The sequence below is a fragment of the Ovis aries genome, chromosome 26 (genome assembly GCF_016772045.2).
Source record: "Ovis aries strain OAR_USU_Benz2616 breed Rambouillet chromosome 26, ARS-UI_Ramb_v3.0, whole genome shotgun sequence".
Taxonomy (NCBI): domain Eukaryota; kingdom Metazoa; phylum Chordata; class Mammalia; order Artiodactyla; family Bovidae; genus Ovis; species Ovis aries.
Window position 1 is genome coordinate 22056506 of NC_056079.1, and position 25694 is coordinate 22082199.

Here is a 25694-nt window from a genome sequence, read left to right on the forward strand (position 1 = left end):
ATCATTCACATACAGCCAGACATCCTGGAATGCAAAGTCAAGTGGGCCTTAGGAAGCATCACTACAAACAAAGCTAGTGGAGGTGATGGAATTCCAGTGGAGCTATTTCAAATCCTAAAAGATGATGCTGTGAAAGTGCTGCACTCAATATGCCAGCAAATTTGGAAAACTCAGTAGTGGCCACAGGACTGGAAAAGGTCAATTCTCATTCCAATCCCAAAGAAAGGCAATGCCAAAGAATGCTCAAACTACCACACAATTGCACTCATCTCACACACCAGCAAAGTAATGCTCAAAATTCTCCACACCAGGCTTTAACAGTACATGAACCATGAACTTCCAGATGTTCAAGCTGGATTTAGAAAAGGCAGAGGAACCAGAGATCAAATTACCAACATCTGTTGGATCATCGAAAAAGCAAGACAATTCCGGAAAAACATCTGTTTTGCTGTATTGACTACGCCAAAGCCTTTGACTGTGTGTATCACAATAAATTGTAGAAAATTCTTCAAGGAATGGGAATACCAGAGCACCTTACCTGCCTCCTGAGAAATCTGTGTGCAGGTCAAGAAGCAACACTTAGAACTGGATATGGAACAACAGACTGGTTCCAAATCGGGAAAGCAGTATGTCAAAGCTGTATATTGTCACCCTGCTTATTTAACTTATATTCAGAGTACATTGTTAAAAATGCCAGGCTGGAGGAAGCACAAGCTGGGTCAAGATTGCTGGGAGAAATACCAATAACCTCGGATATGCAGATGACACCACCCTTATGGCAGACAGTAAAGAACTAAAGGGCCTCTTGATGAAAGTGAAAGCGGAGAGTGAAAAAGTTGGCTTAAAACTCAGCATTCAGAAAACTAAGGTCATGGCATCTGGGCCCATCACTTCATGACAAATAAATGGGGAAACAGTGAGAGACTTTATTTTGGGAGGCTCCAAAATCACTGCAGATGGTGACTGCAGCCATGAAATTAAAAGACGCTTACTCCTTGGGATAAAAACTATGACCAACCTGCTGCTGCTGCTAAGTCTCCTCAGTCGTGTCTGACTCTGTGCGACCCCATAGGCGGCAGCCCACCAGGCTCCCCCGTCCCTGGGATTCTCCAGGCAAGAACACTGGAGTGGGTTGCCATTTCCTCCTCCAATGCATGAAAGTGAAAAGTGAAAGTGAGGTTGCTCAGTCATGTCTGACTGTTCGTGACCCCATGGACTGCAGCCTACCAGGCTCCTCCGCCCGTGGAGTTTTCCAGGCAAGAGTACTGGAGTGGGTTGCCACTGCCTTCTCCGATGACCGACCTAGAGAGCATACTAAAAAACAGAGACATTACTTTACCAACAAAGGTCCATCTAATTAAGGCTATGGTTTTTCCAGTGGTCATGTTTGGATGTGAGAGTCGGACTGTAAAGAAAGCTGGGCACCAAAGAATTGATGCTTTTAAACTGTGGTGTTGGCGAAGACTCTTGAGAGTCCCTTAGACTGCAAGAAGATCCAACCAATCAATCCTAAAGGAAATCAGTCCTGAATATTCATTAGAAGGACTAATGCTGAAGCTGAAACTCCAGTACTTTGGCCATGATGTGAAAAACCAACTCATTGGAAAAGACCCTGATGCTGGGAAGATTGAGGGCAGAAGGAGAAGGGGACGATAGAGGATGAGATTGCTGGATGGCATCACCGATGCAATGGACATGAGTTTGACTAAGCTCTGGGTGTTGGTGATGGACAGGGAAGCCTGGCATGCTGCAGTCCATGGGGTCACAAGAAGTTGGACACGACTGAGCAAATAAACTGAACTGTAGTATAAATCTAACCATAGTTCTTTCTCAGGCATCAAAAGTGTATAATAAAGTGTCATTTGCTGCCAAGATCCTTGTTGTGTTTGGCCGGGATCCTTATTAACTATTGAAATCACTGAGTCCTCATTATTGATTGAAAGTTAGCTTAGCATCATTTCATGTTCAGTCTTAGTTACTAAAATTATTTGCAAATAATTTCCAGCAAGCATTACCATTACGAAAGCTTGTTCTACCTGTTTTTTGTTCTACCCAATTTTATGTTTATGCTTCTAATTGTTACATGATATGCTGCTTTATCACACATATGTGGGTAGCTACCAAATATACTCCTTTAAATTTTCTTCTCTTTTTCTTTAATCACAAGATTTAAAGATTTAATCACCAACAAGTCAAATATTCTTGGTTGTGTCCATCTGATAGTCATGCTTATCTCAAACTCAACAGGAATCTAACTACTGGGTATTTTCAAGAAGCTAACAAATAATCTATATCTGCCTATGTATTTAGTTTTAAAAGACAGTGGAGGCTAATTTTCCTTTCAACACTAGTATTCCATATATAGAAAACATTTTAAATAATGAAATTAATCAGCTTTTCTACAAATGTCAAATTTCTCACCCATAATCAACTGACCATTTAGAATAGCCATAACTTTTTTGAGTGGACACTAAATAAGACACCTCAACTTCTTAGTAACCTTAAAGCTCAATGAAAATAGAAATTATCTATGAATACTATAGAGATTGTTGAAATGATATTAATAGCAATGCAAACAATGTTAACTACTGAAAATTACACGAACAATGTTGAATAGTTCATGGTTCTTGGGAATAAGTATTTTCAAAGGAGAATACAGTTATAATATAAAAGAAAGAAATACTGCAAAGCTGCTTTTGTGACAGAAAGTAGTTCATGAGGTCACTGGCTGAGGATAAAAAATGATGAACACCAAAAATACTTTCTCAAAATACACCAAAGAATTTTCTTTATGTGCAGAATGTTTAACAGATTGAGGAAAATATTGGTTGGGTCACAGTTTAAGTATCAAGAATAAATAGTTTTGAAAGAGAATCTGGTAAGTGTTTCAAGGAAAGAATATCATGTTGCATTAGAAATAATTTAATAATGATTCTGATCTCTAATGGGCTTTCTGGCCTCCTTCCATTTTTTTCTTTTATTGTGCCTCTTCCCCCCTAGTCATTTTATTATTTTTATGATACCATAATAAAAGCTTTTCTATGGCAGAACATCAATAGATCTGAAATTATGCTTTTCTTTCTTTCTGTGTAGCAGACATAAGCAAAGTAATCAAAATAAAGAAATATTATTTTAGCATAATTGAGCTTTTACTTACTTATGGACTTAATTTAAGAAGCACAAAGTTACATAACATGTACTAAGTTGTGATGGTGATTTTTGGTTCAAAGTGATGGAAGGCACAATTAGAAAGTTTGAATACTTCTCTGACCACCAATTCTGCATGCTTCTAGCCTTCAGAGGTAGAAATATCTTCCGTGCACTTGCCACCGCTTTTACCCCCTCCGTTTTTTATACCATCCTTCCCATACCCAGTGCTATCTCGTCTGCCAACAAGGAGAATACTAAACTTATTCAGTGTGACCATTGGTTCTGTTCTGTGCTTGATACTCCCATACCCTACTAAATGTATTCTCAGTCGTGTCCGACTCTTTGCAACCCTATGAACTGTAGCCTACCAGGCTCCTCAGTCCACGGACTTCTCCGGGCAAGAATACTGGAGTGGGTAGCCAACCCCTTCTCCAGGGGATCTGCCCCACCCAGGAAAGGAACCGGTGTTTCCTGCGTTGCAGGCAGATTCTTCACCATCTGAGCCACATTCAGTAGTGGTAGTAGTAGCATTAGTTTTGTAAGGGGAGATCAAGTAGAAGAAACTCTTTAGAGAATTATCCTAATTTATATTGGATGGTATAGATGATCACTCACGGTAACATTTCATTCTAGCATCCTAATTTTAATAAGCGTTATCACTTGATTTATCGGTATAGGCAGGTGCTTCCACATGTCATGACATTCATGAGGCTGCTGCTGGGCGATAAGCACAATTAAATTACCTGCAGCATCTGGCCCTTTAACCAGTCACTGACAGGACATTAAGGTTTTATATTGGTTCCCTCTTAGCTTTCTGACATTCCAACAGCTCATTAATTCTGGTCAAAAATTACTATTCTAGATGTGGATATTTTAGATGAACCTAAAAATAAATAGTGAATTTAAGGTCTTCTATTAATTACATCATTTTACATTGATATTTATTGAATATATACATTCATAAGTAATCTGAACTCTACAATATACATCTTTATTCATTAAAATGATCCACTGTCTCCAAAATTAACTTACAAATGTAAAGCAATTCTAATAAAAATACTAATGGATATTTTACAACTGGATGAAATGTTTCCAAAATAATATTATTTAAATGAAGAGCCTAGAGAATTTTAATAAGTGTACATCAACCATTAAAAGCACAATAACTAGTGTAGTCTGGGATTAGCAATAGCAAGAACAGTAGAACATGATATAAAACTGAGAATGATACCTATAATAGTTCAATATAAGGTAAAGATAGCCTTTCAAATCATCAAAGAATTGAGAGGAGGAATTACTTATTTAAAAAGTGAGATTGACATAATTGGTTAACAGCTTAGAGGCAAAAGTTAAATCTCTATGTCTTTAAACAATAAAATAAATTGACCATACAGTAAAAGTTTTAATTTAAATTTTGAACAAATAATGGGAAAATATAATAGAAAAACTATATTAGAAGAGCCAGCTGATTTTGTGTAGAGAAAGTCTTCTAGAGTATACTTCACATCAGAAGCTGCAGGAAACCAGTTGATTGAAAGCTAAAATTCTTATGAAAGTAAATAATCCATAAACAAAACTGAATTAAATATCAGCAAAAGCACATCTCACATGAGGTTTTATGAAGGCTTCTAGTAGGTGGTGTCATTCCTCTTGGTCTCCTGGAGAATTCCTGCTCCTGCCTGCCATGTTTTTCCCACTCTCTTCTGGTTTTGAGTCCCCACATCCGCTTCTGCTTGGAATCCACCCTGTGATAGACTAGTTGAGATTACATCTATGTTGTTGTCATGAGAATTTATCTAATGTATATAAAGCATAATGCCTCCCAAGTAGAAACCACTCTGTGCCAGCTATTGTAATATTGTTATTATTTTTCTTTCAGTGGATTTGTTGAATATTTTATTTTTTAACAAATGTTTATTGAGTCCCACCATGTATCAGGCACTATGCCAGGACTGCAGATACAGTGATGAGCAAAAGCAACAGTGGTTGACTCTAGTGGGAATTACAGTTGTTAATCTATCAATCATAAAATCACATCTAAATGTACATATATGGTAAGTGCCTTGGAGCTAGTGGTAAAGAGCTTGCCTGCCAATACAAGAGACTTAAGAGACCTGGGTTTGATCCCTGGGCTGGGAAGATTCCCTGGAGAAGGGTATGGCAACCCACTCCAGTATTCTTGCCTAGAGAATCCCCATGGACAGAGGAGCCTGGCAGACTAAAGGCTGCAAAGAGCTTTGCATGAGGTTGCAAAGAGCTGCACATGACTGAAGCAACTTAGCACACAAGAAAGTATTTAATAATTTATCAATTGTCTTCTGACATAAATTTTCCCAGTTCAGAATTACCATTTTTTCTAAAAGTTGATCAAATCTTCTTTTCCAAGTTTCGCACACACATGCGCACACACAATGACACGTGTGTGCATATAAGAGGCTGTTGATAGTCACACTGTCTGCATTTGAGCCTATAGAAGTGATTTGCATTTTCATTTGTGGGCCTTCTTCCCTGAAAGCTCTTGGTCTCTCTATTTTATGCCCCTTTCCTTAATTTCTGCTTGAAATTTAATTATTTTCCAATTTTTGCAGACCAAATGAATTCTTGACTTCCATTTGTTTTTTAACCTTGGTGTTCCTGGCCAAATACCCATGAATATGCTGTCTCAACAATTAACATAAGATAACTTGTGCAGATTTTGAAATTATATCTTTCCTTTTGTGGTTCTCACAATTTTAGATGTTGGAAGTAGCTATAATCTTTTTTAAAATCATATTAAGGTAGCTCTCTCTCTCTCTTTTTTTTTCTTTTTTACTGTTGTGCACCTTTACAAAATCATTAGTATATTGTAAATGTTCTGAAATAGTTTTTCTCTATCTATTAAAATAATCATGACTTTCTTTCTCTTTTATTCAGCCAATTGAGGGAGTTACATTATTCATTTAGACTTTTAGTTTGAAATAATCATACAACTGGAAGTTGCGTAAAAGTATACAAGGAGATTCTGAACATCTTTCCTCCCTACTCTTGAAATGCCTTATCTTGTGTAACTGTGATATATATAATATAAAAGCCAGGAAATGGACCTTAGTACAATATATAGTTTATTCAGACTTCACCAGTTCTACATGCCCTCTAAGTTGTGTGTGTGTGTGTGTGTGTGTGTGTGTGTGTGTGTGTGTGTGTAGACTTCTATGCAGTTGTACCACTTATGTATTAAATACTTTTATTTAATTACCACCACATCAAGATACATAACTCTTCCACTCTAAAGTTCTCTTGTGCTCTTACAGGCCCAGATTTTTTAATGTCTTGTTTTGCTGATTAGAACATTTAGAACTACAGTGAATGAGTGGAAAAACCCAAAATCCTTGCCTGCTTACTGATCTTGGGAGAAAAATACAGTTGCCCCTTGAACAACATGGGTTTGAACTGTGAGGCTCTACTCATAAGCAAATTTTTTCAATAGTAATTACTATAGGTAATCAATAGTAATTACTATGACCCAAGGTTAGTTTAATTAGTGGATGAAGAACAGATATATAAGGACCTCAGTTAGGAAGGAACCTTGGCAATGTGGAGGGCAGACTATAAATTATAGCTGGATTTTTTATTGCAGGGAGAGTTGTCACCCCTAACTCCCAGCTGATCAAGGGTTAACTGTATTCAGCCTTTCTAATGTTAGATATAGATTTGAACTTATTTTATTTTTAGGGGGAAAGATAATTTGTTTTTATTATAAAATAATTCCTTTTATTATAAAAAAATATAACTGCTCAGGAATCTTAACAAAGGAAAAGAATATTTCACACTCAGAAAATAGACACTGGGATGCAAAATAGGTCTAAATTGAAGAAGTTCTCTACTTCTAGTTTGCTGAGAATTCTTAACATCTATAGATAGATTTTCAGTTCAGTTCAGTTCAATCGCTCAGTCGTGTCCGACTCTTTGCGACCCCATGAATCGCAGCACGAGACTTTGACAAATACTTTTCTGCATCAGTCTATATTATTACATGGTTTGTCTTTTTATAACTTTTTGTTTTTTAATTGAATTGTAGCTGACACACTATATTAGTTTCAGGTGTGCAACACTGTGATTCAACATTTTATATACATTGTTGAATTTGATCACTACAGTAAGTCTAGTAACCATCTACCACCATGCAAAACTACTGCAATAGTATTGACTGCATTCATTACACTGTACATTACATCTCAGTGACTTTATTTTATATCTGGACATTTCTACCTTCTAGTCCCTTTAACCTATTTTTCCAAGTATTCTATTCTGCCTCCTCTCTGGTAAACCCTTGTTTGTATTTGTATTTGTCTTTGTCTGACATTTCAACTGGGGCTTCCCTGGTGGCTCAGACAGTGAAGAATCTGCCTGTATTGCAGTAGACTGAAGTACAACTCCTGTACTAAGGGTATTAAGATAATTGAAATACCCTCCAAGTCCATCCATGTTGGCCCAAATGGTAACATTTCATTTCAAAATTTTCAGTGTCTGAGTAACATCTCATTGTGTATATATACATCTTCTTTATCCATTCATCTATAGGTAGACACTTAGCTTGTTTCCGTATCTTGCCTATTGTAAATAAGGCTACAGTGAACATAAGGCTGCACATATCTTTTCAAATTAGTGTTTTTGTTTCTTTGGATAAACACCCAGAAGTGGAAATTCTGGATGATTTGGTATATCTATTAATAGCAATTTTTGAGGACTCTCCATACTGTTTTCCATAGTGGTTTAACCAATTTACATTCCCACCAACAGTGTACCAGCGTTCCCTTTTCTCCACATCCTCATCAACACTTTCTTTTGTGGTCTTTTTGATAATAATAATTCTGAAAGATGTGACGTGAAAGTTATATAATAAACTAAAGTTCAATTAAAGAAAGACTTTGAAGTTAACAGTTCTTTCGTTTCACCGCCCGAACAATACTGTGCCACCTATTCTGGTCTCCATGGTTTTAAAGGAGAAACAACTCAAAAGAATTGACGTTTTCTTTTTTTTTTTTCTTTACTGTATGAGCCACCAGGTTGAGTCCTCACCAAAAACTCTGAGCTCGGCACTATTATTTTTCCCATTTTACAGGCAAGGCAATGAAGGCCTTGAAAGAGCAACTAATGCCAACCAGGGTCACACAGATCATAATCCCAAACTGAGTTTACATATAAAGCCAGCACTAGTTCCCAGGGACCCCTCTTTAAATCCCTGTCACCCACCCACCCCACTGAGTCACTTACAGGAGGATGTGGCAGCCGTGGGAGGGTGTCAGGGGAAGGCTTGGTAGGAGCAAAGGTGAGCCTTGGGCCTTGGGAGATGAGAAGGTGTCCCCTGAGGGCTGGAGGAGGAGATTGTGCTGCAGGGGGAGGAAGTAAATGGGGTGGGGAGACAAGGAAGAGTGCTGAGCAGGAGGCGGTGGGAAAGATAGCAAAGGCAGAGATAAGAAGCCTTTTGGGGTGGCTGAGAGCTGGGATCTTCTCCTGTAGGACACAACACAACACCTCTTGTCCCTGCACCCCTCACCTGGCAACAGGAGCCTCCCCATCACTGTCAGTGCACCTGGTTTTCTTTTTTTTTTAACAGTCCAAATAATAAGTGATTTTTTTTTTCCTCTTTAAACATCTTTTTTTTATAATTTTAATATTTTTAATTCTTACATGCGTTCCCAAACATGAACCCCCCTCCCACCTCCCTCCCCATAACATCTCTCTAGGTCATCCCCATGCACCAGCCCCAAGCATGCTGTATCCTGCGTCAGACATAGACCCGGATGGCTAACAAACACATGACAAGATGCTCAACATCACTCATTATCAGAGAAATGCAAATCAAAACCACAATGAGGTACCACTTCACACCAATCAGAATGGCTGCGACCCAAAAATCTGCAAGCAATAAATGCTGGAGAGGGTGTGGAGAAAAGGGAACCCTCCTACACTGTTGGTGGGAATGCAAACTAGTACAGCCACTATGGAGAACAGTGTGGAAATTTCTTAAAAAATTGCAAATAGAACTACCTTATGACCCAGCAATCCCACTCTGGGCATACACACCGAGGAAACCAGAATTGAAAGAGACACATGTACCCCAATGTTCATCGCAGCACTGTTTATAATAGCCAGGACATGGAAACAACCTAGATGTCCATCAGCAGATGAATGGATAAGAAAGCTGTGGTACATATACACAATGGAGTATTACTCAGCCGTTAAAAAGAATTCATTTGAATCAGTTCTGATGAGATGGATGAAACTGGAGCCAATTATACAGAGTGAAGGAAGCCAGAAAGAATTGATGTTTTCTAAGGGTTGTTGTTATTGTTCAGTCGCTAAGTCACGTCTGACTCTTTGCAACCCCATGGACTGCAGCACACCAGGCTTCCTTGTCCTTCACTGTCTTCTGGAGTTTGCTGAAGCTCATGTCCATTGTGTCAGTGATGCCATCCAACCATCTCATCCTCTGTCACCCACTTCTCCTTCTGTCCTCGATCTTCCCCAGCATGAGGGTATTTTCCAGTGAGTCAGCTCTTCGCATCAGGTGGCCAAAGTATTGCAGCTACACCTTCAGCATCAGGCCTTGCAGTGAATATTCAGGGTTGATTTCCTTTAGGATTGACTGGTTTGATCTCCTTGTGGTCCAAGGGACTCTCAAGAGTCTTCTCCACAGTTCAGAATCATCAGTTCTTCGGCACTCAGTCCAACTCTGACATCCATACATGACTGCTGGAAAACCATAGATTTGACTATATGGACCTTTGACCACAAGTGATGTCTCTGCTTTGTAATATGCTGTCTAGGTTTGTCATAGATGTTATTCCAAGGAGCAAGCATTTTTTTAATTTCATGGGTACCATTGCCATCCACAGTGATTTTGGAGCCCGGGAAAGTAAAATTTGTCACTGTTTCCACATTTTCCCCATGTATTTGCCATGAAGTGATGGAACTGGATGCTATGATCTTATTTTTCTGAATGCTGAGTTTTAAGCCAGCTTTTTCACTCTCCTTTTTAACCTTCATCAAGAGGTTCTTTAGTTCCCCTTCACTTTCTGTCATTAGAGTGTCATTTCTAAAGGTAATGCATCTTTTCTCTCTGGTTGCTTCCTAGACTTTTTCTTCATTTTTAGTTTTCAGAAGGTTAATTATGTGTGTTTTGTGTTTTTTTTTTGTTTGTTTGTTTCTATCCCATTTTAGCTCCTTAACTTTGTAATTTCTTTCCCTAAATTTGGGGAGAATTCATCCATTGTTTCTTTGAGTAATTTTTCAGCCCCTCATTCTACCTTCTTTCTTTCTGGCACTCTAATGATACAAATGTTAGATCTGTTGTTACTGTCCCACAGTCCCTGATGATCTGCTTACCATTTCTGGTCTTTTATTTTTCTGTTGTTCTAATTAAGGAATGTTATTGATCCATCCTGAAGTTCACTGATTCTACCTTCCGTCACTTCCACTTTACTCTTAGTCTCTCCAGCAGGTTTTCTATTTTCATTATACTAGTATTCAGTTCCACAATTTCCACTTGACTGTTTTTCATAACTGATTTCTTTTCTTCTATTTTCTGTGTTTAATTAGTTTCAGGAGAATGTGTACTTACTTGTAGAAGTGATTTTATTATCGCTGCTTTAAAATCCAACATCCAATTTATCTCACAATTGGCTTCAGTTGACTGTCTTGTCCCATTAAAATTGTGATTTCCCTGCTTCTTAGTAGAATGCATAATTTCTGATTGAATCCTGATCATTATGGATATTATCTTAAGACATTGTCAGTCCTATTTAAAGATTCTATTTTAACAAGCAGTCACCGTCTTTAAGTTTAGTGTAGGTTCTGGACTACTTAGAGGGACAGTGTTCCAATGACAGTCTGGTTTTCTAAGCTCTTGCAAAGTTTTTCTGGCCAACTATTTTTTGTTGTTGTTGAGGGTGGCAGGGAAGGAGAGGATTTTGGCTCTTGCTGAGGATTAAGCAAAGGCCAAGAGGATTAAGAGGATCAAGAGGATTACGCTCCTGCTTGACCCATACTGGTGCCTCCCTGAGGGCAGAAGCATTTTTCTGGGTCACTCAGTGTTCACAGGTAAGGGGTTGAAGATGTCAGGCCCTCAGGACACCTCGTGATTTCCCTGGCCTCTTTTCCAGCTGCCTGTTTCTCTCAGACTTTTCATGCAATCCTGCTGGTACTTCCAGGGAAAGGAAGGGCCAGTGTAAGCCATCTTCTACTTCCAGAGGGAAGATCAAAAAACACCAGTTCTGGGTTGCTTTTGCCATTAAGTGAATAGCTGGGAGATGCTGGGCCTGGAGTGCCCTTTGCTGCAGGGTGGAACAGTGAGAGCTTTGACTGTTCAATGCAGAGATAGCAGATAGAATGAGCAGTGGCTAAACTACAATTGAGATAGAATCCAAAGAAAAGGTATGGCTCCCTCCCCACTAAACTGAGATCAAGAATGTGTGGAAGAGGCGTAGCTATGACTCACTGGATGACTGCCTTAAAATTGGATCTGAGCTACCTGCCACTTAGATTAAAAACAAAACAAGGCCACAAGCAAACAAAGCTTATATTTGATTACATAATTCTCTTGGTCACATTAAACTAACAGCCATTAGCTCCTCTGGGAGAAGGACCTTCTAGAACCTCAGGCCCTGAGCTATAGGTTTATTCTTATGTAAGTAACATCAGATGACATAATGGACAATGTTTTGGACCATGGTTTGTTGAGGAAAAATCTGAAGCATTCATCAATTGAACATTTCTTATGTAACCTTTGCATAAAATTCAAGAAATAGTATTAAATTTTAACTCTCCAGAAAGCATTTTATCAGGTTGCTAAGAAAATATGATCCAAGTACATTGCTTTCTGAACATCTGACAATACACAAAAGAAAAAAAAAGCCTGGAGAACATTGTCTAATGACTAGTTAGCATGTTGAGGGGGAGTTTATTTCAATTGATGTCTTAAGTGAATCTTTGACAAGTGTCATTTTGTAGTCTGCTTATAGACTAATTCTCTTTTTTAAAAAAATTACTAAGATGCTACTTTGGTATCTAATTGATTAAAGGCTGATACACAGGATTTTACAAATGAATTTATCAGATTTTAGAGCCCTGATAGCAAATGGGTAAAGATACCAATACCAGATCTAGAGATGGGATTATTTCCCATCAAAATAAAAATGCCTGTAGTTCCACAGTGTACTAGACTATCTCTGCCCTCCATGTATTTCAGCTCTTTTTCTTTCTTCTTAGAACATTCTTCTTCCAACCCTTTTCCTAGGTGACTCTTACAACAACCTGTACTCTTCGCTTCCATGTAATACCTGCCTAATTTATTTGCCCAGCCATGTGAACCTAGAGTAGCCTCTAATTCACTGTTTCATAGTGTTAATTGTTTTCTGCTATAATTACCCAGTTCTTCATCATAACTCTTACTTGGCCATAAGGTCATTAAGGACAAGAAAAATGTTCCATTTGTCTTCCTTGTGCCAACCTTGGGTGACCTCCGGTGACCTCTATTCCTCTTCATCCAAACTTTTCATGGTAACAACTCAGACCTTGCCATAACTGAAAATAAAGTCAGGTATATAATTTTCTGGTCAAAACATATTATCCCACAATAGTTGCCAAAAATATGCAAAAGATAAAATTTAGGAAATCAGATTGATAGAAGGGGGACTTCTCTGGTAGTCCAGTGATTAAGATTCTGAACTTCCACTGCTGGGGACATGAGTTTGATCCCTGGTCAGAGACCTGATATCCCACAAACCTCAGGTATGGCCAAAATTTTTTAAAAGTTGATACTTGCAAAACAAAAATTTGTGCATATGAATGGGAGAGATTTTTGTAAAGTGATGCAAGTCTTATAAATTATTTGTATGAAAATCAAGAGGAATAGATTTATAATAAGTATTTTAAATTATAAAAGTTCTAAGTTAACCAAAGCAAGTGACTAGTTCATTCTTTGCTCCAATAAAATTTATGAACCTAGATAAGAAAAGCTCCTCAATTATCTTTTGGTCTTACAGCATCTACCAATTTGTTTTGTGTAGAATAGTATCTATTTCATACACCTTTGCTGATTGAACTTTAATTAAAAGCCAAATAGACATAAATATATCTTTGGAAATATTACAATTCAGGGAAATGCATTTTCATTTTATTTTAAAATGTTCCAAGGGGCATGATTAAATTACCAAGTAGTGCACTGAACAACTTTAAATTCTAGGGAAAAGGAAGATGAGTTTTATATACACATAGAAGGAACTCAGTATAACTTCCATACTAGATTAATTCTACAAAATCACCAACGGATCTTAAATTCTTTCATGAAATATCTTGGAAGGAAGTAAAATAGAAAATCCTTAATCAAATATTTGCATATATTCTCACATTAACATGGTTTTAATATAAAACTTATTATGTCAATCTGCCTTTCATCAATGTAGGGTATTAAAAGATTTTCCTACTATGGATTTCTTTTTCTTTTTTTCTTTGTGAAACTCAGTAAGAAAGTGGACAGAGATAATAATTATATTGAGAAAGAATTTTAAGTATAAAACTGGCTTTATTCACTGGAAAAAATGTTTAAAGAGCATTATATAAACACCTTCTGAATAAGATTTTAAATAGGGAAACCTTTAGCTCATATATGGGGATGATAAAATTACGGTAAGTTGTAGGCCCAGTCATCAAAGTTATGTTCAATCATACATTTACTAATTTACTTATAAATAGATGGTCCTTAACCCCAGTTTCCACCCTGAAAATTTAGTAAGTGACATTGCTTTTAAATTTTCTTAGTTAGATCTTTTTTAAGCTGGTGAATTTAAAGGGGTTGACCATTCCTTAAATTTTGCAAATTCAGATGCAGAAAAATAAATGAGAGGGAAAGTCTCAGAAAGTAACAGTAGGGAGAAAAATGGATCGATAGCAACCACAATATACTGAGAATCTACTAGGCATAGAAAGTGTGCTAGAAAATACAGTTTCCAGTTCTTAAACAAAATAAAACCAGAAACCAAACCTAAACTTCCAGTGTTCAAGCACAGGGAGCTCTATTCAATATGATGTGCCAGCCTGGATGGGAAAGGCGTTTGGGGGAGAATAGATATATGTATATGTATGGCTGAGTCCCTTTGCTCTTCACCTGACCCAGATAATCACCGTGGTGTGATCACTCACCTAGACCCAGACATTCTTGAATGTGAAGTCAAGTGGGCCTTAGGAAGACTCACTACAAACAAAGCCAGTGGAAGTGTTGGAATTCCAGTTGAGCTATTTCAAATCCTAAAAGATGTTGCTGTGAAAGTGCTGCACTCAATATGCCAGCAAATTTGGAAAACTCAGCAGTGGTCACAGGACTGGAAAACATCAGTTTTCATTCCAATCCCAAAGGCAATGGCAAAGAATGCTCAGACTACTGCACAATTGCACTCATCTCACACACTAGTAAAGTAATGCTCAAAATTATACAAGCCAGGCTTCAGAAATACATGAACCGTGAAATTCCACATGTTCAAGCTGGTTTTAGAAAAAGCAGAGGAACCAGAGATCAAATTGCCAACATCTGCTGGACCATCGAAAAAGCAAGACAGTTCCAGGAAAACATCTATTCCTGCTTTATTGACTATGCCAAAGCCTTTTACTGTGTAGATCATAACAAACTGTCAAAAATTCTGAAAGAGATGGGAATACCAGACCATCTGACCTGCCTTTTGAGAAATCTGTGTGCAGGTCAGGAAGCAACAGTTAGAACTGGACATTGAACAACAGACTGGTTTCAAATAGAAAAAGGAGTACGTCAAGGCTGTATATTGTTACCCTGCTTATTTAACTTATATGCAGAGTACATCATGAGAAACGCTGGACTGGAAGAAGCCAAGCTGGAATCAAGATTGCGGGGAGAAATATCAATAACCTCAGATATGCAGATGATACCACCTTTATGACAGAAAGCGAAGAAGAACTAAAGAGCCTCTTGATGAAAGTGAAAGAGGAGAGTGAAGCTACCTTAAAACTCAACATTCAGAAAATGAAGATCATGGCATCTGGTCCCATCACTTCATGGCAAATAGATGGGGAAACAGTGTCAGACTTTATTTTCTGGGGCTCCAAAATCACTGCAGATGGTGATTGCAGCCGTGAAATTAAAAGACTCTTGCTCCTTGGAAGAAAAGTAATGACCAACCTAGACAGCTTATTAAAAAGCAGAGACATTATTTTGCCAACAAAGGTCCATCTAGCCAAGGCTATGGTTTTTCCAGCAGTCATGTATGGATGTGAAAGTTGGACTATAAAGGAAGCTGAGCCCTAAAGAACTGATGCTTTTGAATTGGGGTGTTGGAAAAGACTCTTGAGAGTCCTTTGGACTGCAAGGAGATCCAACCAGACCATCCTAAAGGAGATCAGTCCTGGGTGTTCATTGGAAAGACTGATGCTGAAGCTAAAACCAATACTCTGGCCACCAGATGAGAAGAGCTGACTCATTTTAAAAGACCCTGATGCTGGGAAAGACACAGGGCAGGAGAAGAAGGGTACCACAGAGGGTGAGACGGTTGGATGGCATCACCGACTCAATGGACATGAGTCTGGGTAAACTCCAGGAGTTGGCGATGGACAGGGAGGCCTGGCATGCTGCAGGCCTTGGGGTCACAAAGAGTCAGACACACCTGAGTGACTGAACTAAGCTGAACTGATCATGTTGTTAACAGGCTATTCTCCAATACAAAATGAAGTTTAAAAAAATAAAGTAAAATAAACAGTCAATACAGAGAATCACAACTTGATGGAATTTCTCTGTGAAACCTCTGGTTCTGGGGAAAGTTCGACCAGAAGTAGGAAAACCTGAACTGTAAGTGATGAGCTGAGGGAGGCTAGTGTACACAACTCCTTTTATCTCTGACAGTATTCCATTGCACAGATGTAACACAGGCTGTTTATCTTCCGAGCATTGAAAGGACATTTATATCTTTTTTGAGTTTTGGTGACTGTGAATATAAAGCCGCTATATACATATGCGTACAGGTTTTTATGTAAATATAAAGTTTCATTTGATGTGGTTAATACTTAGGAAAGGGATTACAAAGCCATGTGGTTAGAGTAGGTTTAATTTATAAGAACATTTCAAGCTGTTGTCCAAAGTGGCAGTGCCATTTTGCGTTTCTGCCAACAACATGACCGTTTCCACTTGCTCTGTATCTGTTCTGTTTTGTTTTAATTCTAGCCATTCTAATGTGTATGTGACGGTTTTGATGTTTATTTCAATAATGACTAATGATACTGAGTTTCTTTTCATGTGCTTATCTTCTATTTGCATTTCTTCTCTGATGAAATATCTGTTTAAATATTTTGTACATTGTCTGTATGAGTTGTCTTCCAAGTATTGAATTTTGAGTGTCCTTTATACATGTTGAACCAAAGTTCAAATGTGTATTTCATAAATAATTTATTCTAGTCTGTGGCTGGCTTCTCTTTTCATTTCTTAACTGTATTTTGAAGAGCAGATATTTTAAATTTTGAGAAACTTGAATGCATTACTTTTCTAAAATGGATCATATTTTGAATGACATCTCTAAAAATATATTGATTAATCCAAGGTCACAAAAATTTTCTTCTCTGTTCTACTCACAAAGTTTATAGTTTACAATCCATTTTGTCTTTCTGAGTTGGTTTTTATGTATGTTTGAGATAGGGACCAATTTTCTTTCCTTTTTTTTAATGAAGGTACGAATGTTTCAGCACCATTTGTTGAAAAGACTATCTCCCAGGACTCTTTAAAATTGCTTTGGAATTTGTGCCAAAAAATCACTGATTTTATATATGCAGCTCTATTCCTGGGCTCTCTATTTATCTCTACATTGATCTATGGATCTGTCCTTTCATAGATACCACAGGGTCATGATTCTTGCAGTTTTCTACATGATTCTTTATAGTAGGCTATTAACTTAGTTACTGTTAACTTGTTCAACATTGTTCTCCATAAACATTGTTTTAACTATTTAGGATGACTTGCTTTTCCATAAAAATGTAGGTTCTCACCATTTGTTTAGGTCCTTGATTGTCTTTCTTAATGATTCAAAATTTTAAGCATACAGAACTTGTAGGTATATTCAGTTACCTAGCCAGTAACATATTTGGGGGCTATAATAATAGTGTTACATTTAACTTAAATTTCCACTAATTCATTGCTATTATAAATATGTACATTTAATTTTTTGTATGTTGACCTTTTTTCCCTGCAAGCTAGCAAAAATCACATTACTTTCAGTAAATTTTTGCTAGATTTCTAGAATCATGCCATCTACAAATAGAAATCCCTTCATTCCTTCCTTTCCAAACTATATTCTCTTTATTAATTTTTCTTGTGTTCATAGTTTTGTCTGGCCTCTAGTACAGGGTTCATTAGGAGTAATGAAAGGAGACATTCTTTGTCAGAAAGTGTCTTGAGTAGAATTTATATCCTCCTGTGGTGTGAAAATTGTATAAATCGTAATTATGTTGAACTGGTTCACAGTGCTTTTCAGGTCTACTATGTCCTTCTAATTCTCTGTATATTCATTGTATTAATTTTTCTAGGTCGATATTGAAACTCCAACTGAAAATATTCATTTATCTATTAAAAAATAATTGTAATATATAGCAGAACTATATGTAACCTTGTTTTTGTATTTTCCAAGTATCCTGTAAATGTGCTATCATACTTTTATAATTTAAAAGTTAAAGAATATAAAGAAAACTTTAGGAGTAGTGAAAGGAGGCACTCTTTGTTCAGTCTTTAAATGTACTGTTAGCTTTAGGATGATAATAGATTCCCTTGATCAGGGAGAGGAAGTTCCCTTCCATTGCCAGGTTTACTAAGAGTTTTATAATAAATGAAATTTGAATTTTGCAAATGCCCTTTTTCCTAGCTAATGAGATGTCTTACGATTTTTCTTGTTTAGTCTGGCATAATATAGTGAATTACACTGATTGATTTTTGAAAGCTGAACATTGATTTTTATGTTTATCCTGAGATAAACATTATGATGTATTATCCTTTTATAAATACAGATTGATTTGATTTGCTCATATATATGATTATTTTGAAGATTTAAGATATTCTCTATTCAAGAGGGATATTGGCCTATAGTTTTTTCTTCTTGTAATACCTGTCACATTTTAGTATCAGAATAATACTTTCCTTGTAATAAGTTAAAAGGTGTTCCTTCCATTTCTATTTTCAGGAACAGCAAGTCTAGGAACAGTATTCAGTATTTCCTTTCTTATTTAAAAGTATATTCTTTCTTGCTAAAATTATGCAAGTGAAGTCATCTTGACCTGATAGTTTCTATAGGGAAAATTTACTAAGAGTTTGGTTGGTGATAATTTACATAATTTTAAATACATTCATTTAACATGTACATTGCAATGGTTTTTAGTAAATTTTCAGAAGAGTGCAACTATTGTCGCAATCCAATTTTAAATCATTTTTATTGCCTCCAAAATGTACCTATTCCCCATTTACAGTCATCTCCACTTTTTGTATGCCTTCCCAGTCAACCAATAATTTATTTCCTCAGTAGGATATATGTTTGCCTTTCATGGATATTTTTGTTTTGTTTTGTTTTACTCTTTATTTTCTATCATTTTTAAAATTCCTTTCCCATTTAGGTTATGACAGAATGTTAAGCAGAGTTCCCTGTGCTATACAGTAGGACCTGATTGGTTATGAGTTTTAAATGTATCAGTGTGTCCTTGTCCATCCGAAGCTCCCTTACTATCTCCCCCACTCTTTCCCCCTGGCAACCGCGAGTTCATTCTTTAGTTCTATGAATCTGTGTCTATTTTGTAGAAAAGTTCATTTGTATCATTTTTTAAATATCACACATGTAAGTGATATCATACCGTATTTGTCTTTCTCTGTCTGACTTATTTCACTTAGTATGGTAATCTCCAGGTCCATCCGTGTTGCTACAATGCATTATTTCATTTTTTTTTCTGGCTGAATGATATTCCATTGCACATGTGTACCACATCTTCTCTAACAAAAATCTTGGATATTTTATATGATGAAATCACATACTATGTGATTTTTGCTGGTTATCTATGTGTAGCCCATTGCTTTTATTTCTGAATACATTCCACTGTATAACTTTACCACATTATGTTTTTTCATTCACCAGTTAACAAATCCAGTGATTGTTTTAAGTTTGGAGCTATCAAGAATAACACTGTTGTGAAGATCCATGTACAGATCTCTGTGTGTGCTCAGGTTTTCATTTCTCAGAAATGAAAACTGAGTTATGTGGTAAATTTGTATTAATTTAAAATCCTACCAAATTGTTTTCTAAAGAGGTTGAAAATTTTTTTTTCAAGTTTCTCCATAAATGTGCCAACATTCATTGTCTCTCTTTAGGAATAGTCCCTCTAGTGGATGTAAAGTGGTATCTCCTTTGCTTTAATTTGCATTTTCTTGCTGACTAATATTGTTGAGCATCTTTTCATAGGCTCGTAAGACATTCCCTTTGTTTGGTGAAATGTCTATTGAGAAATGTTGTCCAGGTCTAAACTGAGTCACTTGTCTTCTAATTGACTTGTTAGAATTCTACAGAAAATTTTTAAACGTAAACTCATATCTTTTCTAAATAAAGAGCCATACAATTTATATATTTCTCTTTGAGTGAGCTTTTATACTTTGTGTCCTTCAAGAAATATGTCCATTTCATCCACATTTTCAAATTTCTAGGCATAAGTCATTTATAATGTATGTATTCATTAACTTTTAAAATATCTTTTGAATCTATTGTGATGCCACTTTGCTCATTATTGATATTGGTAATTTGTGTCTTCTCACTTTTTTCCTAAATAAAAGTTTGTCGCTTTTACTGATCTTTTCTCAAACAGTAATATTTCAGTTCAGTTCAGTTCATTTCAGTCGCTCAGTCGTGTCAGACTCTTTGCAACCCTATGGACTACAGCACACCAGTCTTCCTGTTCATCACCACCCCAGGAGCTTGCTCAAACTCATGTCCATCGAGTCAATGATGCCATCCAATCATCTCATCCTCTGTTGTCCCCTTCTCCTCCCTTCAATTTTTCCCAGCATCAGGGTCTTTTCCAATGAGTCAGTTCTCCGCATCAGGTGGCCAAAGTATTGGAGTTTCAGCCTCAGCACTCCACTGTCTCTTACATTTTTCCTAACTAAAGGTTTATTGTTTTTATTGATCTCTTCTCAAACAGTAATATTTAGTTTTATTGATATTCTCTGTTGTTTTTCTTTTTCCTTTTCATTGATTTCTACTTTGATCTCTGCTTTACTTTTTGCTACTTTAGATTTAATTTGCTCTCCTCTTTCTAGTTTTTGAGATGAAAACTGAGATCATGGATATTAGATTTTTCTACTTTTCTTGTATATATTCTTAGTATTATAAATTTACACTTAAACTCAACTTTAGGCTTAATCCAGCACATATACTTTGTTTTCATTTTCATTCATTTCTAAATACTTTCTGTGTTCTGCTTTGATTTCTTCTTTGACTGATGGTACATATAGAATTGTATTGTTTTATTTTTAAATATTTGGGGATTTTCTGATCTTTTTCTTTTCATAATTCCTATTTCTTATTTAATTACATTGCTATCATAACATAATTTGGAAAACATCAAACTTTTTCAGTTTACTGAGACTGTCTTCATGGCAAAGAGATGGGGAAGCAATGGAAAGGGTGACAGATTTTATTTTTGGGGCTCCAACATCACTGCAGATGGTGACTGCAGCCATGAAATTAAAAGACACTTGCTCCTTGGAAGAAAAGTTATGGCCAATCTAGACAGCATATTAAAAAGTAGAGACATTACTTTGCCAAAAAACGTCCATCTAGTCAAAGCTATGGTTTTTCCAGTAGTCATGTATGGATATGAAAGTTGGACGATAAAGAAAGCTGAGCACCAAAGAATTGATGCTTTTGAACTGTAGTGTTGGAGAAGACTCTTGAGAGTCCCTTGGACTGCAAGGAGATCCAATCAAGCCATTCTGAAGGAGATCAGTCCTGAATATTCATTGTCAGGACTGATGCTAAAGCTGAAACTCCAGTACTTTGGCCACCTGATGCTAAGAACCTACTCATTGGAAAAGACCCTGATGCTGCGAAAGATTAAAGGCGGGAAGAGAAGGGGAGGACAGAGGATGAGATGGTTGGATGGCATCACTGACTCAATGGACATGAATTTGAGTAAACTCTGGGAGTTGGTGATGGACAGGGAGGGCTGGGGTGCTGCAGTCTATGGGTTCTCAAAGAGTCGGACATGACTGAATGACTGAACTGAGCTGAAATGAGACTGTGTTAAGGCCTAAAATATTGTCTATCTTGGAAAATACTGCATGAACACTTGGGAAACTATCAATAGTTTATTCTATTTTGTTAAGTTGTGCTTTCTAGTAATGACAATTAGGTTCAGTAGTTTGATTTTGTTGCTTAACTCTGCTATATCCTTGCTGATTTTTTGGACTGCTTATCATATTTATTGATATGGGGCTTGAAATCCCTGACTATAATTTTGATTTTGCTTCAGTTTTATAAATTTTTCTTTTATATATTTTATAGCTCTGTCATAAATGTATAAATCCTTAGTTTTCTTTTTGCCACCTTGATGAACTGACCTCATTATCAATGTAAAATGACCTTCTTCATCCTTGGTAACATAATTTACCTTAAATTTTATTTTACTGGATATTGAAACTACTGTTTTCATTTGACTAGAGTTAGCATGGCATATCTTTTCCCATTTTTTTAGTTTTAACTTATTTATATCTTTTTATCTAAAGTAGATACCTTATAGGTAAGCTCTTACTTTTTACCCCATCTGCCAGTCTTACCTTTGACCGGTATTTAAATTATTTCTATTCAGTTGACATAATTAACATTGTCTATCATTGCACTGTTTGTTTTCCACTTGTTGCCTTATTTGTTTTCTTTTTATTCCTTTTCTGTCTTCTGTCAGATTAGTTAGGTATTTTGTCTGATCCTATTGGTCTTCTTTCTTATTGTGTTATTTGTTTTATTATTTTTCTGGTTGCTTTAGTGCTTATAATACATATCTTTAACTTAAAACAGCTGCCTTCAAGTGATAACATACCTCTTCAATAGGACCTTAGAATAGTTTACTTTCATTTCTCCCCTCCCAAATTTTAGGATATCTAGTAGTCATAGATTTTAGGTATCGAAGTTATAAATTCCTCAATGCATTGTCATTGTTTTTCTTTAGTTAATTATCTGTAAGCATTCTAAATACTTAGAGAAGTATACTTACTGAGCCAGTATAGTTATCATTACCCCCTTTTCTTCTACATATATCCTTATTTCCATCTGATATTATTTTCCTTCCCTCTATGAATTTCCCATAACATTTCCTATAATACTGATGGGATTTCCCTGGTGGATCATTGGTAAAGAGTTCATGGGCAATGCAGGAGACAAGGGTCAGGAACTCCTGGGTCAGAAAGATCCCCTGGAGAAGGAGGTAAAGCAACCCACTGCAATATTCTTGCCTGGGAAATCTCAGCTAATCCTAGATGAAATCAACTCTGAATATTCATTGGAAGGACTGATGTTGAAGCTCCAATATTTTGGCCACCTGATGTGAAAAGCTGACTCATTGGAAAAGACCCTGAGGCTGGGAAAGATTGAGGGCAGGAGGAGAAGGGGGTAACAGAGGATGAGATAGTTAAACAGCATCACTGACTCCATGCACATGAATTTGAGCAAACTCCAGGAGATAATGGAGGACAGAGGAGACTGGCGTGCTGCAGTTCATGGGTTAGCAAAGGGTTGGACATGATGGACATGACTTAGCAACTGAACAACAACATAGGACATATTTCTGGTAATAAAGTCTTCAGTATTTTACCTCTTTTTCCCCTTTATTTGAAAAATACTTTCACAAGGCAAGAATTTTAAGTTGTTCTTTATTTGATGGGGGCATGAAACAAAGACTCCTTAAAGATGTCCATTTCCATCTTATGCCTTGAATTATTCCTAGTAAGAATCTGCCGCCCTTCTGATCTTTGACACTCGGGGTATAAAAAGTGTCTTCCATGGTTACTTTTATAATTTTCACTCCATCACTTATTTTGAGCAATTTGACTATGGTTTTCTTTGCAGTATTTTCTTAGTATTTTTGTGCTTAGGGTTTATTGAGATACGGGTTTGTAGTTTTCATCAAATTTAGAGATGTTCTCTCTGTTGTATCTTCAAATACTTTTCTGTCCTCTGCACACCTTCTCTTCTTCCTCAGGGCTCCAGATATAAGTATATAAACTCACAGGAAGTTGTTTCAAATAGTACTGATGGTGTTTTCATTTTTTTTTAAGAATTCATTTTCTCTATTTAATTATAGATCAGGTTCACTTTTCTTTTATAATATCTAATCTGCTGCTAATCCCATTTAGTGTATTTTTCAATTCATTGTAGCTTTCATCACCAGAAGTTTGATTTGGGTCTTTTTTTATTTGTGTCTTTAACAATTGAGCATACAATCGTAATAGTTGTTTTATTGTCCCTTTCTGTTCGTTCAAACATCTTTCTTCAGTTCTCAGTCACATTTGATTAACTGTTATCCTCATTATGGGCTGTGTTTTTCAGCTACTTTTCATGCCTAGTAATCTTTCAGTGTTTGATGTGAGGCACAGTGCATTTTTTTTTCTTTTGGTGCTGGCTATGTTTTGCTTCATATAAATAGTCTCAAACCCCTTAACCTGGATGTAGTAATGTTAATTGAAAACAGATTCTCCCTTCAGGGTCCTGCATTTGATGTTTCTTTAAAAGGTCTCTGACTTTGCTAGCTGTAGGGCTAATCATTTCCCATCATGACTCAAGACCCATGCCCCATGTATTATGATTTTTGTTTTGTGTGTTTTGATTTTGTTATTTTCAAATCTGGCAGCTACTATTCCCAGCCCTCTGTGAATGCCAGACTCTCTGCCCTCTATATTTCCCTGACTGGCATAATTGTCTCACATACTTGCACTAATATGTATTCTGCTGACTATTGGAGAGGGATCCTCTGCAGATCTCTGAAGTTCCTTTCTTTTTGCATCTCTGTTCTCCTTGGTACTCTGTCCTAGTCTCTGTTCCATCTCCACAGCTCAGGAAGCCTACTGGATTCTGTCTGGGTTCCCCTTCTCTACCCACAGCTCAGGAACTCCCTGAAGCAGTAATATGCAGTCATTGTGTGGTTCATCTCCTTTTTTTCTGTCTCTTAGGGATCATTGTTCATCATTTTCAGAGGTCCAGTGTCTTGCAAATCATAATTTCATGAATTTTGTCCTTTTGTTGTCATTTCACACGAGAGGGTAAATGTAATCCCAGATATTCCATCTTGGTCAGAATCATGAATATATATATATATATATATATATATATATATAGCATTTTGATTATTTCTTATCATGTCAAGCTATGTTAATATCCTTATGAAATCTTAGAGCTCAAAATATGAATGAATACGCCAGGAATGTATAACCAAAATGTGTGGCACACTTATCCTCTCTTTATATGACACTCTTATTCAATCAGACTAACATTCCACTTAGACCTCTGATAGTAATTTCATTATATTGACTGAATTTTATATCTCTTCACTAGCAGGGGTGCTCTTACTCTGGTCACATTTTTAATTCACATCAACAGTCATCCATCATAGAAAGCCTATAATAAAACGCAGTAATCCAGATAGATATGATTCAGTCAACCCAGAGTCTAGCTTGATCATTTTCTTGTTCATCAACATTGCGTTTCCATTTATACAGTCTTTGATGATAGCTACTCCTTAAACACATCAGGCATAGTTGTCTAACAGATAAAACACTTTTATCCCATAGGTGTTGATAATTCTCCTTCCTCATATTCTGTTTTTGTGTTGCTTTTCAAAGGTGTCTCTTTGTACCCAAAAAAATATATCTCAAAATATATTTTAAAAACTATTATCCAATCCCATCATGACAACTTGTCAAAATCGTTTGGTATTCTGATTTGTTATGTAGTTATTTCTCTAGTTTCTGTGTCATGTGAAAATTTAGTTCATATGGCACCAATGTATTCAACAAAATGATAAATACGTTGTTGATGAATAAGAGTTCAGTTCAGTTCAGTTCAGTCACTCAGTCATGTCTGACTCTTTGTGACCCCATGAATCGCAGCACGCCAGGCCTCCCTGTCCATCACCATCTCCCGGAGTTCACTCAGACTCACGTCCATCGAGTCAGTGATGCCATCCAGCCATCTCATCCTGAGTCGTCCCCTTCTCCTCCTGCCCCCAGTCCCTCCCAGCCTCAGAGTCTTTTCCAATGAGTCAACTCTTCGCATGAGGTGGCCAAAGTACTGGAGTTTCAGCTTTAGCATCATTCCTTCCAAAGAAATCCCAGGGTTGATCTCCTTCAGAATGGACTGGTTGGATCTCCTCGCAGTCCAAGGGACTCTCAAGAGTCTTCTCCAACACCACAGTTCAAAAGCATCAATTCTTCGGTGCTCAGCCTTCTTCACAGTCCAACTCTCACATCCATACATGAC

General features: G+C 36.8%; 1 protein-coding gene across 2 annotated transcripts in view; it reads left to right on the top strand.

The window, feature by feature from the left end:
* The window catches only part of SGCZ (sarcoglycan zeta), a 1131902-nt gene that overhangs the window by 1024072 nt on the left and 82136 nt on the right, over positions 1–25694 (top strand). The window lies entirely within an intron of this gene.